Source organism: Taudactylus pleione, unplaced genomic scaffold (genome assembly GCF_031769625.1).
Source record: "Taudactylus pleione unplaced genomic scaffold, aTauple2 ptg000095l, whole genome shotgun sequence".
Classification (NCBI taxonomy): domain Eukaryota; kingdom Metazoa; phylum Chordata; class Amphibia; order Anura; family Myobatrachidae; genus Taudactylus; species Taudactylus pleione.
The window spans coordinates 8,618,174-8,635,506 of record NW_028284497.1 but is presented as its reverse complement, the minus strand read 5'-3'; the positions used below and the strand labels follow the sequence as shown (position 1 = coordinate 8,635,506).

The following is a 17,333-nucleotide window of genomic DNA, read 5'->3' as shown; positions in this document are numbered from 1 at the left end:
TCATCCACAAGTCCCACATGCCGAGCGGAATCGCTCCGTCTTAGCTCCCTCCTTCACTTTCTCCAGCTGCTTCTGCAAAAGCCTGATGAGGGGAATGACCTGACTCAAGCTGGCAGTGTCTGAACTGACTTCACGTGTGGCAAGTTCGAAGGGCTGGAGAACCTTGCACAACATAGAAATCATTCTCCACTGCGCTTGAGTCAGGTGCATACCCCCTCCTTTGCCTATGTCATAGGTGGATGTATAGGGTTGTATGGCCTTTTGCTGCTCCTCCATCCTCTGAAGCATATAGAGGGTTGAATTCCACCACGTCACAACCTCTTGCTTCAGGTGATGGCGGGGCAGGTTCAAGAGTGTTTGCTGGTGCTCCAGTCTTCGGCACGCAGTCGCTGAATGGCGAAAGTGGCCAGAAATTTTTCGGGCCACCCAAATCGTCTCCTGCATGCCCCTGTCGCTTTTCAGACAATTCTGCACCACCAAGTTTATTGTGTGAGCAAAACATGGGACGTGCTGGAATTTGCCCAGATGTAATGCCCGCACAATATTGGTGGCATTGTCAGATATCACAAATCCCCAGGAGAGTCTAAGTGGGGTAAGCCACTGGGCAATGATTTCCCTCAGTTTCTCTAAGAGGTTGTCGGCGGTGTGCCTCTTACTGAAACCGGTGATACACAGCGTAGCCTGCCTTGGAACGAGCTGGCGTTTCTGAGATGCTGCTACTGGTGACGCTGCTGCTGTTGCTGCGTAAGGTGATACATCTACCCAGTGGGCTGTCACAGTCATATAGTCCTTAGTCTGCCCTGTTCCACTTGTCCACATGTCCGTGGTTAAGTGGACATTGTTTACAACGGCATTTTTCAGGACACTGAGGACACTTTTTCTGACGTTTCTGTACAGTCTCGGTATCGCCTGCCTAGTGAAGTGGAATCTAGATGGGATTTGGAACCGGGTACACACTACCTCCATCAATTGTCTAAATCCCACTGCACTAATGGCGGATACCGGACGCACGTCTAACACCAACATAGCAGTCAAGGCCTCAGTTATACGTTTTGCTTCATTATGACTACTGTCGTACTTCATCCTCCTCGCTAAGGACTGTTGGAGGGTCAATTGTTTAGTAAAAGTAGTGGTGTTCCTACTTCCTCTCTGGGATGATGAACGACTCCCAGCAGCAGCTACAGCGGCAGCGGCAGCAGTAGGCGTAGCAATGCAGGATCCTCCAGAGGAATCCCGGATAGGAGAGTCTGTCATGCCAGTGACATGGCCTGCAGGACTACTTCTGATCCTGACTAAGGAGGAAATTGACGAGGAGGGAGTTGACGGTGTGGTTTGCAGGCGCTTGGATACAACAGGACAACGGGATTTAGGTGTCCCTGGACTGCTTATGGTCTTAGCCAAAGTTTCTGAACTTGACAGTAACTTTTTATGAACGCGCTGCAGGTGCCGTATAAGAGAGGATGTTCCTAGGTGGTTGACGTCCCTACCCCTACTTATTTCACCTTTACATATGTTGTTGTCCGGATTTGGATAGAAATATTGCCAGACCAAAGAGGTGGAATGTTTGGTCTTCTGCCCAGGCATGACCGTGATGGGCTTTTTCATCCCACGGACAACAACTGTCTCCCCCGGAGCCTGATTTAAACAAACCACATCACCATCAGAATCCTCCTCGCCAACTTCCTCCTCAGCGCCAGCTACACCAGTATCCTCATCCTGTTGTACTTCAACAGTGACATCTTCAATTTGCATATCAGCAAGTGGACTGTGGGTGCTCCTTTCAGCACTTGCAGGGGGCGTGCAAATGGTGGAAAGAGCCACCTCTTCCTGTCCAGTGCTGGGAAGGTCAGGCATCGCAACCACCACCACACTTGGACTCTCCTTGGGGATTTGTGATATCTTCTTAGAAAGCACAGTTCTTCGCTGTGCTTTTGCCAGCTTATCTCTCTTCATTTTTTTAGTGGGAGGAGGGCTTCCATCGTCATGTGAAGCTGAACCACTAGTCATGAACATACTAGGGATCGACCTTAGCCGTTCCTTGCCACTCCGTGTCGTAAAAGGCATATTGGCAAGTTTACGTTTCTCTTCAGCTGATTTAAATGTTTTTTTCAAGGTCATTTTCCTGAACTTTGTCATTTGGGATTGTATGTGCCCTCTATTATGACATTGGGCATCGGCCTTGGCAGACGACATTGATGGCATGTTATCGGTTTGGTCCTCCATTTATGTTATATCGATTTGATATATACGTGCGGCTAAACACAGAAAATATTTTTTTCTTTTTGCTGGAGAGTAGTGCACTTTGTGGGTTACACCACCCTTTAAGAAATGAGCCAGCCGGCTCTTTACTTATGGGACACAGGCGCACGCTTGGCGCTGCTCCTTTGTTGATGCACGTGCGGCTACTGCGCACACAATTCACAAACATAGAAAATATATATTTTTTCGGTTTGGAGTGTACTTTGGGGGTTACAGCACCCTTTAACGGTCAAGCCAGCCGGCCCTTTACTTATGACACAGGCGCACGCTTGGCACTACTTTGTTGATGCACGTGCGTCTACTGCGCACACAATTCACAACACAGAAAATAATTTTTTTTTTGGTTTGGCATGTACTTTGGGGTTTACAGCACCCTTTAACGGTCAAGCCAGCCGGCCCTTTACTTATGACACAGGCGCACGCTTGGCACTACTTTGTTGATGCACGTGCGGCTACTGCGTACACAATTCACAAACACAGAAAATATTTTTTTTTTGGTTTGTACTGGAGTGTACTTTGGGGGTTACAGCACCCTTTAACGGTCAAGCAGGCTGGCCCTTTACTTATGACACAGGCACACGCTTGGCACTACTTTGTTGATGCACGTGCGGCTACTGCACACACAATTCACAAACACAGAAAATATTATTTTTTTTGGTTTGGACTGGACTGTACTTTGGGAGTTACAGCACCCTATAACCGTCAAGCCAGCCGGCCCTTTACTTATGACACAGGCGCACGCTTGGCACTACTTTGTTGATGCACGTGCGGCTACTGCGCACACAATTCACAAACACAGAAAATATATTTTTTTTTGGTTTGGAGTGTACTTTGGGGGTTACAGCACCCTTTAATGGTCAAGCCAGCCGGCCCTTTACTTATGACACAGGTGCACGCTTGGCACTACTTTGTTGATGCACGTGCGGCTACTGCGCACACAATTCACACACACAGAAAATATTTTTTTTTTTGGTTTGGCGTTTACTTTGGGGGTTACAGCACCCTTTAACGGTCAAGCTAGCTGGCCCTTTACTTATGACACAGGCGCACGCTTGGCACTACTTTGTTGATGCACGTGCGGCTACTGCGCACACAATTCACAAACACAGACAATTTTTTTTTTTTTGGTTTGGACTGGAGTGTACTTTGGGGGTTACAGCACCCTTTAGCGGTCAAGCCAGCCAGCCCTTTACTTATGACACAGGCGCACGCTTGGCACTGCTTTGTTGATGCACGTGCGGCTACTGCGCACACAATTCACAAACACAGAAAATATTTTTTTTTTTGGTTTGGACTGGAGTGTACTTTAGGAGTTACAGCACCCTTTAGTGGTCAAGCCAGCCAGCCCTTTACTTATGACACAGGCGCATGCTTGGCACTACTTTGTTGATGCACGTGGGGCTACTGCGCACACAATTCACAAACACAGAAAATATATATTTTTTTGGTTTGGAGTGTACTTTGGGGGTTTCAGCACCCTTTAACGGTCAAGCCAGCCGGCCCCTTACTTATGACACAGGCGCACGCTTGGCACTAGTTTGTTGATGCACGTGCGGCTACTGCGCACACAATTCACAAACACAGAAAATATATATTTTTTTGGTTTGGAGTGTACTTTGGGGGTTACAGCACCCTTTAAAGGTCAAGCCAGCCAGCCCTTTACTTATGACACAGGCGCACGCTTGGCACTACTTTGTTGATGCACGTGCGGCTACTGCGCACACAATTCACAAACACAGAAAATAATTTTTTTTTTGGTTTGGACTGGAGTGTACTTTGGGAGTTACAGCACCCTTTAACGGTCAAGCCAGCCGGCCCTTTACTTATGACAAAGGCGCACGCTTGGCACTACTTTGTTGATGCACGTGCGGCTACTGCGCACACAATTCACAAACACAGAAAATATATATTTTTTTGGTTTGGCGTGTACTTTGGGGGTTACAGCACCTTTTAACGGTCAAGCCAGCTGGCCCTTTACTTATGACACAGGCGCATGCTTGGCACTACTTTGTTGATGCACGTGCGGCTACTGCGCACACAATTCACAAACACAGAAAATATTTTTTTTTTGGTTTGGACTGGAGTGCACTTTGGGGGTCACAGCACCCTTTAACGGTCAAGCAGGCCGGCCCTTTACTTATGACACAGGCGCACGCTTGGCACTGCTTTGTTGATGCACATGCGGCTACTGCGCACACAATTCACAAACACAGAAAATAATTTTTTTTTTGGTTTGGACTGGAGTGTACTTAGGGAGTTACAGCACCCTTTAACGGTCAAGCCAGCCAGCCCTTTACTTATGACACAGGCGCACGCTTGGCACTACTTTGTTGATGCACGTGGGGCTACTGCGCACACAATTCACAAACACAGAAAATATATATTTTTTTGGTTTGGAGTGTACTTTGGGGGTTACAGCACCCTTTAACGGTCAAGCCAGCCGGCCCCTTACTTATGACACAGGCGCACGCTTGGCACTACTTTGTTGATGCACGTACGGCTACTGCGCACACAATTCTCAAACACAGAAAATATATATTTTTTTGGTTTGGAGTGTACTTTGGGGGTTACAGCACCCTTTAACGGTCAAGCCAGCCAGCCCTTTTCTTATGACACAGGCGCACGCTTGGCACTACTTTGTTGATGCACGTGCGGCTACTGCGCACACAATTCACAAACACAGAAAATAATTTTTTTTTTGGTTTGGACTGGAGTGTACTTTGATAGTTACAGCACCCTTTAACGGTCACGCCAGCCGGCCCTTTACTTATGACACAGGCGCACGCTTGGCACTGCTTTGTTGATGCACGTGCGGCTACTGCGCACACAATTCACAAACACAGAAAATAATTTTTTTTTTGGTTTGGAGTGTACTTTGGGGGTTACAGCACCCTTTAACGGTCAAGCCAGCCGGCCCTTTACTTATGACACAGGTGCACGCTTGGCACTACTTTGTTGATGCACGTGCGGCTACTGCGCACAGAATTCACAAACACAGAAAATAAATTTTTTTTTTGTTTGGCGTGTACTTTGGGGGTTACAGCACCCTTTAACGGTCAAGCCAGCCGGCCCTTTACTTATGACACAGGCGCACGCTTGGCACTACTTTGTTGATGCACGTGCGGCTACTGCGCACACAATTCACAAACACAGAAAATATTTTTTTTTTTGGTTTGGACTGGAGTGTACTTTGGGGGTTACAGCACCCTTTAACGGTCAAGCAGGCCGGCCCTTTACTTATGACACAGGCGCACGCTTGGCACTGCTTTGTTGATGCACGTGCGTCTACTGCGCACACAATTCACAAACACAGAAAATAATTTTTTTTTTGGTTTGGACTGGAGTGTACTTTGGGAGTTACAGCACCCTTTAACGGTCAAGCCAGCCAGCCCTTTACTTATGACACAGGCGCACGCTTGGCACTACTTTGTTGATGCACGTGGGGCTACTGCGCACACAATTCACAAACACAGAAAATATATATTTTTTTGGTTTGGAGTGTACTTTGGGGGTTACAGCACCCTTTAACGGTCAAGCCAGCCGGCCCCTTACTTATGACACAGGCGCACGCTAGGCACTACTTTGTTGATGCACGTGCTGCTACTGCGCACACAATTCACAAACACAGAAAATATATATTTTTTGGGTTTGTAGTGTACTTTGGGGGTTACAGCACCCTTTAACTGTCAAGCCAGCCAGCCCTTTACTTATGACACAGGCGCACGCTTGGCACTATTTTGTTGATGCACGTGCGGCTACTGCGCACACAATTCACAAACACAGAAAAAATATTTTGTTAGTTGGTTTGTAGTGTACTTTGGGGGTTACAGCACCCTTTAACGGTCAAGCCAGCCAGCCCTTTACTTATGACACAGGCGCACGCTTGGCACTACTTTGTTGATGCACGTGCGGCTACTGCGCACACAATTCACAAACACAGAAAAATTATTTTGTTAGTTGGTTTGTAGTGTACTTTGGGGGTTACAGCACCCTTTAACGGTCAAGCCAGCCGGCCCTTTACTTATGACACAGGCGCACGCTTGGCACTACTTTGTTGATGCACGTGCAGCTACTGCGCACACAATTCACAAACACAGAAAAAATATTATTTTTTTAGCACTTGGGGGGAGCACCCCTGTTGAACAGAGCACCCCCTGGGCAACACTACAGCACCCCTTTAGGACTGGGACACTGCACAGGACTTTGGAGTGGACACAGCCCCTATGGAGAACTGACTGCACAACACAGTCCAGCCAGCCCCTATGGACTTTGAAGTAGTGGACACAGCCCCTATTAACAGCAGCACAGCACAACACAGCCAGCCCCTATGGACTTTGAAGTAGTGGACACAGCACCTATGGACAACAGCAGCACAGCGCAGCACAGCACAGCACAACACTACTCTGCACTACACTACACTACACAGCCCAGCCAGCCCTAACTCCCACCCTCCCTCTTCACTGTCCACTGTCGAGTGAGAAAATGGCGCCGACGCGGGTACCTTATATAGGATCCAAAACCCGCGAGACCCGGAAGGCGGGATGATGACGTTTTGCCTCGATTTCAGATCCGAGTCAGGCGGGAAAAGTCGAGCCTGACTCGGATCGGCCTCGGATCGGGGGGCTCGGGGGGGGGTTCGGATTTCAGAAATCCGAACCCGCTCACCCCTAATATATATATATATATATATATATATATATATATATATATATATATACACAGTAGATAAATAGATAGAGTGATAGTTCAATATAGTGGCACTCATATGACTGTTAAAGAATGAAGATATAGACACTCAATGTTTCAGATATAATTCTTTTGTCAGGGATACATATATATAGTTCACAAGAAGAAAACTCCAGGATCAGATTCCAAATACCAAAAGTGTTAATTTAGGCATTCAACATATTTAATACAGCAATGTATCGGGTGCCTATTGCCCTTTGTCAAGCTCAAGCAAAATGTTGCTGTATTAAATATGCTGTATGCCAAAATAACATTTTTTGCTATTCAGAATCTGATCCTAGAGTGCCATTTTCTTCCTGTGAACTACATTATTACTACATCCTGGCACTATTCTACAAGTTTTGTGCTATATATTAGCTTATTCACTTTGGACTTTCACTTTTGAATGCTCAGAACCATAATAAGGTGCAATTGTTCATACACATATTGCATCACGTAACTTACTCTGTAGTCAGTGGACTGGATTCATGTTTAGTTCTGATTGTTTGCTATACGTATCCAACTTTAGACAAGAGTACAATAGTAGAAAAGGCATTCACAAATCTACAGGAATTACATACAGTGGTGACTAATATTTCCATAAAAATAATGACATTTCAGTGTGTTGTACAAAATGTAATACAATACAATGCTTTTAATTATGTTGTTACAAACATATGCACAGCTTTGTTTGTAGGTTTTACTTTTATTTTGACTCACACACTGGTTATTATGTTGCTGCTTGTACTTTTTGACAGCAAACCTTCTTTAACTAGAAACAAAGTGACTTCCCTGCAGCTGGTGAAATGTACAAACAGCAAATTGAAAATTGAATCAGGCTCAAAATATATTTTCAAACCTATACGTTATTTTATCTTGAACTTTTACACAACCTAATCCTGAAGGATTATTACTGAATTAATGTGAAAATAAAAGTTTATATTTCAATTATCTTGGTCAAGACAGAAATATCTAGAAAAAAAGAGATAACATAAGTTTTACTCAATAAAAAAAATGTAAAAATAAAAATACCCTGTAAAGTGTATGCAGTACAATTATAAGCCAGGAGTGGTGACATGTTGGTATTACCATTTCTCTTTACTGCCAGATCTATTAGATAGCAAACGTTTTTAAACCAATTTATAAAGATATACTGTACATATAACTAAAGAATATATGCATCACTCTGCATGGAATCTATGTAATACTCACCTAGTATTACAGTCAGCCATGTGCCTTGGCCAAATATATACTTGTAGCCATTATTTACACAGTAAAATATTGCTTTACAAGTAGTGACTACCTGGTTTGTGAGCCTTCTATAGCGCTAGTCATTAGCACAGTCAGACAAAATGTATATATAGTGTGTTTATTTGGGAACTAAAATGTTCTCTTTTCACTTCTTTCTAACAACTGACATTACGTGCCTATATATAGGTTTATATACAGTTTAATAATGTCATAAGCTGTGGCCAGCCTGTACAAATGTATCCAGTAAAATATAAAAATCTTATTTCACTAGATAATTTGCTATACATATACTGTATACATTTCATATTGTACCATTTGTTGTAAATTATAAAGATGTGCTAAGTCACAGAGGAGTATCCCAGCTATAAATGGTGGAAATCCAACTTATCTTATGCAGGTCACAAGTATCTGAAGTGATTTCTAATATATATAATTTAATAGGTGGGCGAATGTTATTCATTATATGGTTGGTGTAATGGTTAGAATTTGTGCCTCACAGCTGTGAGATCATGGGTTCGATTCACACTACAGTCCTTACTGTGTGGAGTTTTTATATTCTCCCTGTGCTTGCATGGGTTTCCTCCGGGTACTCCGGTTTCCTCCCACTTCCCAAAAATATACTGGTAAGTTAGTTGGCTCCTGACAAAAATGATCCTAGTGTGTGCATGTACATGTGATAAGGAATATGATTGTAAGCTCCACTGGGGCAGGGACTGATGTGACTGGCCAAATATTCTCTGTAAGCACTGTGGAAAATGGACCTCATTCAGAGCCGCTCGCAAAATGCGAGCGCTCGCTCTGAATGAGGGCGGTCGCTTCCTTTTTAAAATCCGGCCCCCTGGCCGCTCGCTAAGCTGTGGGTGACCACCCACAGCTTTAGCAAGTGGCCAGGTTGATGGTCGCGATGGTCAAGACCATCGCGACCTTCGGGGCTTGCGACGATACCCTTGTGGTAGGGTCTCGTCTGCCGCAAGCCCCAGTGAGCTTTCGGCTCTAATGGAGCCGGAAGCTCACCACTGACATCACAAGTTATGTCTGTGGGGCCGCTCCCAAATGGCAGGCGTTCCTAATGGAATGCCTCTGTTTGGCTAGCCACCCCCCATCCCGCCTACAAAACGGTGCGAACTGTTGATCACCATCGACAGCCCCCCTTTTGTAGTGAGCCCCAGAGCGAGAGAATTTCTCTATAGCTCCGGGGCTTGCTCACGCACAGTGCGGCCGCTGCGCGTGCACAGGGCCTCATCATAGACCCGCTTGCGAGTGCTCAGCGCTTGCAAGTGGGTCTGAATGAGACCCTATGTGTGCTTTATATAAATAATTGGTAATAAATAAAATAAATAATATACATATTTTCCTAATGAATATTGAAGACCTCAGAACTCATTGAAAATAGAACTCATTGTTTATATAGATATTATTTACAGGAGTGTATATCAGCATGACTTGTACTATAAATGGATGATACAGTATGCCCCTTAGTGCTTATGATAAGAACAATGACAGTTACCAGTAAGTTCTATTTCCATATAAAGGAAGGTTACTGTCAGATAAAGTGTTTGCCTGCGCTGCCAGCCAAGACATGGCCTCTGCATCATGATTACCTTATTTGGTCTGGTATAAGTAACATTGCTATATCTGTTCAGAGGACTTGAGCAATGCACTTATACATACCATAAAATACATGACATTTTTGAATTGATTATTAAGGGTAGAAATTTAAAGTTTCCAATATTTGTAAAATAAACATATAGAATGCTAATTTCTTCATTTTTTTAAAAAGAACATCTCACATATGCAGCAGTCACACACAGTGCATTAGATAATAAAGCATAGCATATAACTAGCACATACATATTTCTTATTTCTTTTGCATTTTGTCATCAATAATGAACTTTGAAGGTAAGGATACAAATGCAAACTTACATGGTCTGACATGGAGTTGCGTACCTTCCCCAAATATAAGTTTAGTAAAGCCAGTATTATCACAGCACTCAACGCCTTTACAGAAATATGTTATAATTTCACAGCATAATGGGCTATATCTTATATGATATCATATACGTCAGATATAAAGCTTAGTTCTGCATGTCTGTAACCTAAGTAAGTTAAATAATGGTTGATTAATACAAATTCAACAAAGATCATTTTTGATTAATTGAAATTAGAGCGACTGGTAAAAGAGGAGATAGTTTGTACTCACATTTATAACTGTACTGAAGCTACATACAGTAACAGTGATTGTAGTGTAAATTAATACATCTTTTGTACTGTAATTGTCACATACTTAGTGGTGTATTTACTAAAGTGAGAGTTTTTAGAAGTGGAGATGTTGCTCATAGCAACCAACCAGATTCTATTTAACATTTAACTAGCACCTTCTAGAAGATAACAGCTAGAATTTATCCCTTAGTGTTATACCACAGTTTTGTTATAATGTCACATTTGCCCAGGTGGCAGGGTAAGTAAATGGCCCTGAAATTATTTGCTTACACTTTACAATTACAACTACCAGTGATGTTATCTGAAAGCAACTTTTGTGTTTTTATCTTTAAAGCACTGAATCATAATGGATATATTTAACAGATTTCTACATTTAGTAAGGCTCCAGTCTTTATAATAGCAAATCTGGGACAACATTTGTAAACATTAAGGGGCATATGTATAAAAGCTTCATGTGAGATAAAATTGTGAAATATATGTCACCAACCAATCAGCTTATAACTTACATTTTGCAGGTTGTGTTTAAGAAATGATAGTTTGGAGCTGATTGGTTGGTGATATATATTTCACAATTTTATCTCACATCAAGCTTTGATACATATGCCCCTAAATGTTTTAATTCCATAAAAGACAACCTTAACTTTTTTGTGACAATTGCAAAAATTACATGAGTCAATTTCCACTAAATAATACTCCATTCAAATTAACCTTATAATATGCTGTAGGTAGTGTAACATGTTTATAGTACAATACTTGGCACAGTGTTAGCCTAAATAGTTACCTGAATATCCCTCATCATAACTATCAACATAAGTGTGACAGGCTGCAGTTTTGTACTATATTGTGTACTTTACCTTTGCAACATAGAATTCTACCTTTACTGTACACAATAGATAAAAATCATCCATATCAATTTGTTATACCTTAATGTTATATGATGCTACCCATGAAACACCCGCTACCACTCTACCAATGCAATTTAAAAATAATTGTTTAAAAACAAAAAAGATTATTTAACTGATTTAAAACAATTGAAGGATAGCAGTTTGATAGAGTGACTCTGCTTACTTGGTATAACATGTACTCTTGTGCCTACTCCATAATACTCTTGAAACCTGTCTCACTAGGCAACCACTAATATGGATATTAATAAAATACATTCAATAGCTACAACTTTCTGAAACCTTTTTTATATTATCTTTGGGTAGATTCCCAATGTCACACATTAAATTACAATATTACATCGTAAATCTTCTCCTTCTGAACTCTAACAAGCATTTCACTTGCAGACATAGAAAATGAAAGGGCCAGGGTATCATTTTTGTGAAATAGTCTTTGTGCTCAGAACATGGTTAGACAGTCATCTTTGTAATAATACTTACTAGGTGTCACAGTTAATATTGTTCCTCTGCCAAATGTGAGTCTACTGGTAGAGCCATAAACCCACAGTGACATCTTTAATTACTAAAACACCCAATGTCACAGGAGAACTATATACTGTACTGTATATCACAGAATCATGGTGTGCAATTTTATCTAATTGTATTATATCATATACAGTTTACTAAATTAGCTATTTTAAGCACACTTCCAGTTCACATTAATATACCTAATATTTGAATATACTGTATGGTACCTTGTGTGGGATTTTGTAATTTCATATACATTACCCTTATGGATATTTATTAACTGCTCCAAGATTTCTGAACTGTCATGGTTTTAAAGATTTTTTACAGGGAAATTTGTGTTCCTCTTTTGCAATACAATTCTTATCATGCATACCGGATGACATTCTCACATTGTAACCTGATACTGTACTCATTATTTTCTATATTATAAATTATAAAATCGGAATATTTAAAGATGCACAAAAACTTCACTATAGCCAAGTTCAGTAATTATATGTATCATGCCAATGATTGTATGCACATGAGTCCACCATCACTGAACCGTACATGATAAGCTTACAGTACATACACCTGTTTAGGAGCAAAGTGTGGAAATCATCTTACATGTTTTTCAGATGTAATAATGCATTTATTTTAAGTGATGGGAATACTTACTGGGTATCACAGACAGTTGGCTCCCTGTTCCAAAGAAATATTTGTATGTGTTATAGCACAGTAAAAGATATCATAACAAAAACCTTCTGCTAACAAAAATACTCACATTATTATATAGTGAAACTGATAAGATGTTTACTAACAAAATGACAATCTTCCAATGTCAGATTGGCTAACATGGACACTGCAGGTTTGTACGTTGTTAGTAAATAACTTCCAGTACTGTCTTCCACATTTTATGCATCTGTAATCTGTTGCAATAAGTAAGCATTTGCACCAAGTTCAGTAGTAAAGTCTAGAATTGTATTATTATTATTATTATTATTATTATTATTATTATTATTATTATTATGACCACCACATTAGACTGTGATTACCAAGCAATAGTTATAAAATAAATAGAAATCACTTACTGGAAATCACAAAGAGATTGGTTCCAGCTCCAAATATAAATTTTTAATTGTTATTACACAATAACTGTCTGCTTTACATGATCTATTTACCACATCTCTATTTCCTCTGATGTTTATTTCCTACTGTATCCTTTGCCTACTAGATTCTAAGGTATTTAGTAGTAATAACAGGAGGAATGTGTTTTTATGAGACAATAATTTATTAATAATATTGCATAGCATGTAGCAACCAAACTAAATATTTTAACTGAAGTTTCAAACTATGTTGATATTATCTGGATTATAAAACAATGACATGAGCATTATATACTGGTTTCTGAACTGTAAACTTTTCCACAGTGACCAATAACCACGATTCCTCACAAAGCTACATGCTCTGTATGTTTCTATGCTTCAAAATACATTTTAAACCCAAAATAACCAAAAATTAGGAGTATTTGTTTATTTTCTGTACAACAGCCCACTCTTATTCAATGTCCTTAATGTTGCTAAAATATATTTAGGGCTACGTACTAAGGCAGAAAATATAATTGGCACATTTCCACACTTCCTCTTGGTTACTTTTCTCCATCATCCACTGCAGCGTATCTGGAGGAACAGTCCATCACTTTGCACATATTTTCAAGTGATGTTTTTTTTTAAATTATATGTTTAAATGCCCACATTATCCACAGTTGAATGCACCACCACCACCACAGTTGTTAAATGTTCCATAATTCAGCTCTTTCTTAACTTTTTGCGCTCATGGGGCCTCACTTAGGGGCCAATGCAGAGTTAAACGCAAGATGGCCTTAATTGCACGTGTATTGCATGCACAAAACTAATGGCCTATATTTGCCTGTATGCATAGTTGTACCACCCCATCTGTATACTTGGTTTCATTCCCGTCATCACTTGTACGCATGTGCACCAGCCCTATGCTTGCAAAAAGTTTCATCTGAAAACAGGATTAATAATGTGTACACACAACTGTGCATAGTCCACAATGGACGCGCTCTCTCTGTACTTGCAAACATCTCGTTACCACCAGGTAAAGCCCTTTGAGCTGCAAGTGGGGATGAAAATTAGTTGCTGTCAGATCTGCATCATCAATATTTGGCTTACACTTGGCTCAACAGCATTCTCAGTGCAAAAAACACACAAGACGCAAAACTGACTGCAGGGAGCAATTGTTTACAACGACACAATGTCCAGAGATTTAGCAAATTAATCAGTAATCGTTTCCAACAACATAACAACGCTCATAAGCAGATGTATCTGAAGCATTAGAACGGACCCAAAAAATAGGTCTGTCTGTGCATACACCTCCAGATTAGTCTAACACAGTACTCCAGCACAGCTCGATGGTCTATTATCGATCTGTAAACCACACTGCACAATGCATTGCAGCTGTTATCAGGTATGGCAATAATATGGACTTACTGAGGCTCACATGCAGCTTAGTCCCTTGTCCAAAGAAAAGCTTGTTGATCCCAGAAGTAACACAACATTGAATGACATTACAAAAAGCCAGGGCATCCACAGCTTAGAAACACAGCCACATTGCAAATAGGACATGACCTTGTATGTTTAAATGTAGGTAAGTAGGACTGAGATGGCTCAGCATGATTGCTGCACAATCATTCTTTCTTCTCCTTCTCATGGGGGAAAGCATGGTTACCAGGGCTGCCTACAGTCTCATAGATGTACCAAACCAATTATTTTATAAATTGTACATTGAGATACAAAACTCTTAAATACAATTTCTGATCCTTTTTTCATATGGTTATTTTTTAGCATGACATAATAGTGTGTATACAAAACTAAATGTCCTGTGATAAACATTTCAGATAATTGTCATTAAAAATATTTACAATTGTTGGCAGCCCACTCACCAATAGCGTAGTAGTAAGTAATGTGATTTTTAGATATTTTAAATAGATTTTTTTTATATTGATATTCTAAATGTTTTACTCTTTGAATGCTACAGTGACATACTGGCAGGGGAGTAACTAGATCTAGGTGGCGCCATAGCAAAATTTTCACAGGCCCCCCTAGGTTCCCTGCCCCCCTCCTGTGGCTCAGCCCCCTCCTTGACTTACCTCTGCTCCGTGGTTGTCCTACAGGTTGTGCTGCGCAGGGCAGGCATCTCTCCATCTCTCCTCACTGACTGATGGTGGGAGGAGACGTGGCTGAGCTGGGACATCTCCGGATCATGGCCACTCCTCCTCCCAGTATCAGTCAGTGAGGAGTGACAGAGACGGAGCCGACCGGGATGGCACGTACCTGTCTTGCGCAGCACACTGCTGAAGGAGGACGCAACCACGACTTGCCTGGCAGCGTAGGGGGACGGCTGGGCCCCAGAGATGGTCCGGGCCCCATAACAGCCGCACCCCCTGCATCTATGGTAGTTACGCCAGTGCAGACTGGGGTATATTTACTAAAGTGCAGGTTTTTAGAAGTGGAGATGTTGCCCATAGCAACCAATCAGATTCTAGCTATTATCTTCTAGAAGGTGCTAGATAATTGTTAAGTAGAATCTGATTAGTTACTATTGGCAACATCTTCACTTCTAAAAACTCACACTTTAGTACAGTAAATATACCCCACTGTATATTTTTGCATGTTAGTCATGGTCCTTATCTACAAGACTGACCTAGTTCACATATGCACACACAAATGTTTTATTTAAAATAAGTTTAAATGTAAAATATACTTTATTAAACTAAATAAGCCATTATGTCCTGTATGCAACATGCTATAGCTATTCTGAGATGGTGATAGCAATCAGAGGATTGTGGCGATTGATCCATGATCCTTTTTATGTAAGCAACTATAGGAGGCGGCCGGCAAATGCTATCACTGGCAACAGCATTTACTGGCTACAGGACATGGCAAATAGGAAGAAACCCCATCTTGGGTTTTTTCACTGGAATTAGATGTCTTTACTCTATGATAGTATGTATGTAGTCAGCCAATTTTTATTCATATGCTACGACTGGTTAGGTATATTATCACGTATGTTATTTATACTTGCCTTCTCTTCTTATCTTACTTGGAGGAGATACAGAAGTAAAGTAAGAAGAACTGAGGTGGACAGAGCTCGTGATTTAAGAGGAAACTTGATTGCATCAACCCTGCTGCAAGACTGCGCTCTAGAGTGGACGTGGCTTGGTTACATGGTTGTCACCTTGACATTTTCTGGCAGTTCTTACCCTGCTCCATATCTATGTACTCTGTCATATGGAAATTAATGAGCAATGGGCATGTAAATTTGCTGGGTATCAAGTGGAATTTAGAAGAACTGACCTGGTTTAGCTCCATATTAATACTGTACATTTATATCTATAACAGTTCTATGAAAAAGGACAGCAGTGCACTAAATGTAGTATGTTTCCGTTTGTAGTTAGTTTTCTCACAATAATTGTTTTTTGAGTCAACTGAAAAGGAGACAGGTTTGAGAATATTATGTGATTGGGTTATAAAGTTCTGGATTATTCAAGATCCGTTTATTATTATTATTATTATTATTATTATTACTTTTTTCGATTCAAAATAAAATGGGACCCATAAAAAGTGCCAGCACTCACCTAAAGTTATAAGTTGACACAAGATATATTGCAGCTTCCACACTCTGGATAAGTGTGCAGATACTTATTTTATCCATATCTGAAATTATTTACTTTATATGATTTCTTCCTGTTTTTGGAAGAATGAAACATTAGACCAAAAAGCAGGTTGCAAACTGTTGAGTACCACCAGGATAGAAGCACTGATTATTATTATTATATATTGTTACATAAATATTGTAGTAGTGTAACATTCGGTATATACTGTATGAGAAGAAAATACTTGTGCACAACTGTATTACAGTAAGAAGTAATTTCAGTCACATCATATTTACACTTACTGGTTAAAACAGACAAAAATGTTCCTCGCCCAAAGATGAATTTGTTGCCAGCTCCAATATTAGCACAGTGATAGCTTCAATACCAAAAAACAATCCATCTTACAGTACCTGAGAAGCTGGTGGCTGATAAAATAATTTTAAACATGAGATATGTAGCACTTTTATCTGTAAGTCTACAGATGAAAATTATATCAACATTATTTACAAACATAGATAACAACAGCCAATGCCTCTCAGGTCTGCTCACTTATTTTAGTGTTTGGTTTGGAAAATTGCAGTAATTGCCACATTAGTGTGAAATAAAAAGATCTTATTTTTCCCATATGACTGTGAATGTGTAATATTCACCAGATTACTAGAAACATCCAAAAAACGTAAGACATACTGGAAGAATATAAAATGTTATCTAACACAATGACAGAGGAAGAGCTAGAGCTGAATTCCAGAATATACAGTTTTGAAGACTTACTATGACCTATGGCTGTTTCATGTCCTCAGAAAAGTCTTGCTTAC

At 40.7% G+C, this 17,333-nt stretch overlaps 1 long non-coding RNA gene across 1 annotated transcript in view; it reads right to left on the bottom strand.

Annotated features, from left to right (window-relative positions):
* Nucleotides 1-17,333, bottom strand: part of LOC148526574 (uncharacterized) — a 36,224-nt gene extending 18,891 nt beyond the window's left edge. Inside the window, exon 1 of the long non-coding RNA XR_015878235.1 lies at nt 17,290-17,333. This is a non-coding gene — a long non-coding RNA (uncharacterized LOC148526574). The remainder of the gene's footprint in view (nt 1-17,289) is intronic.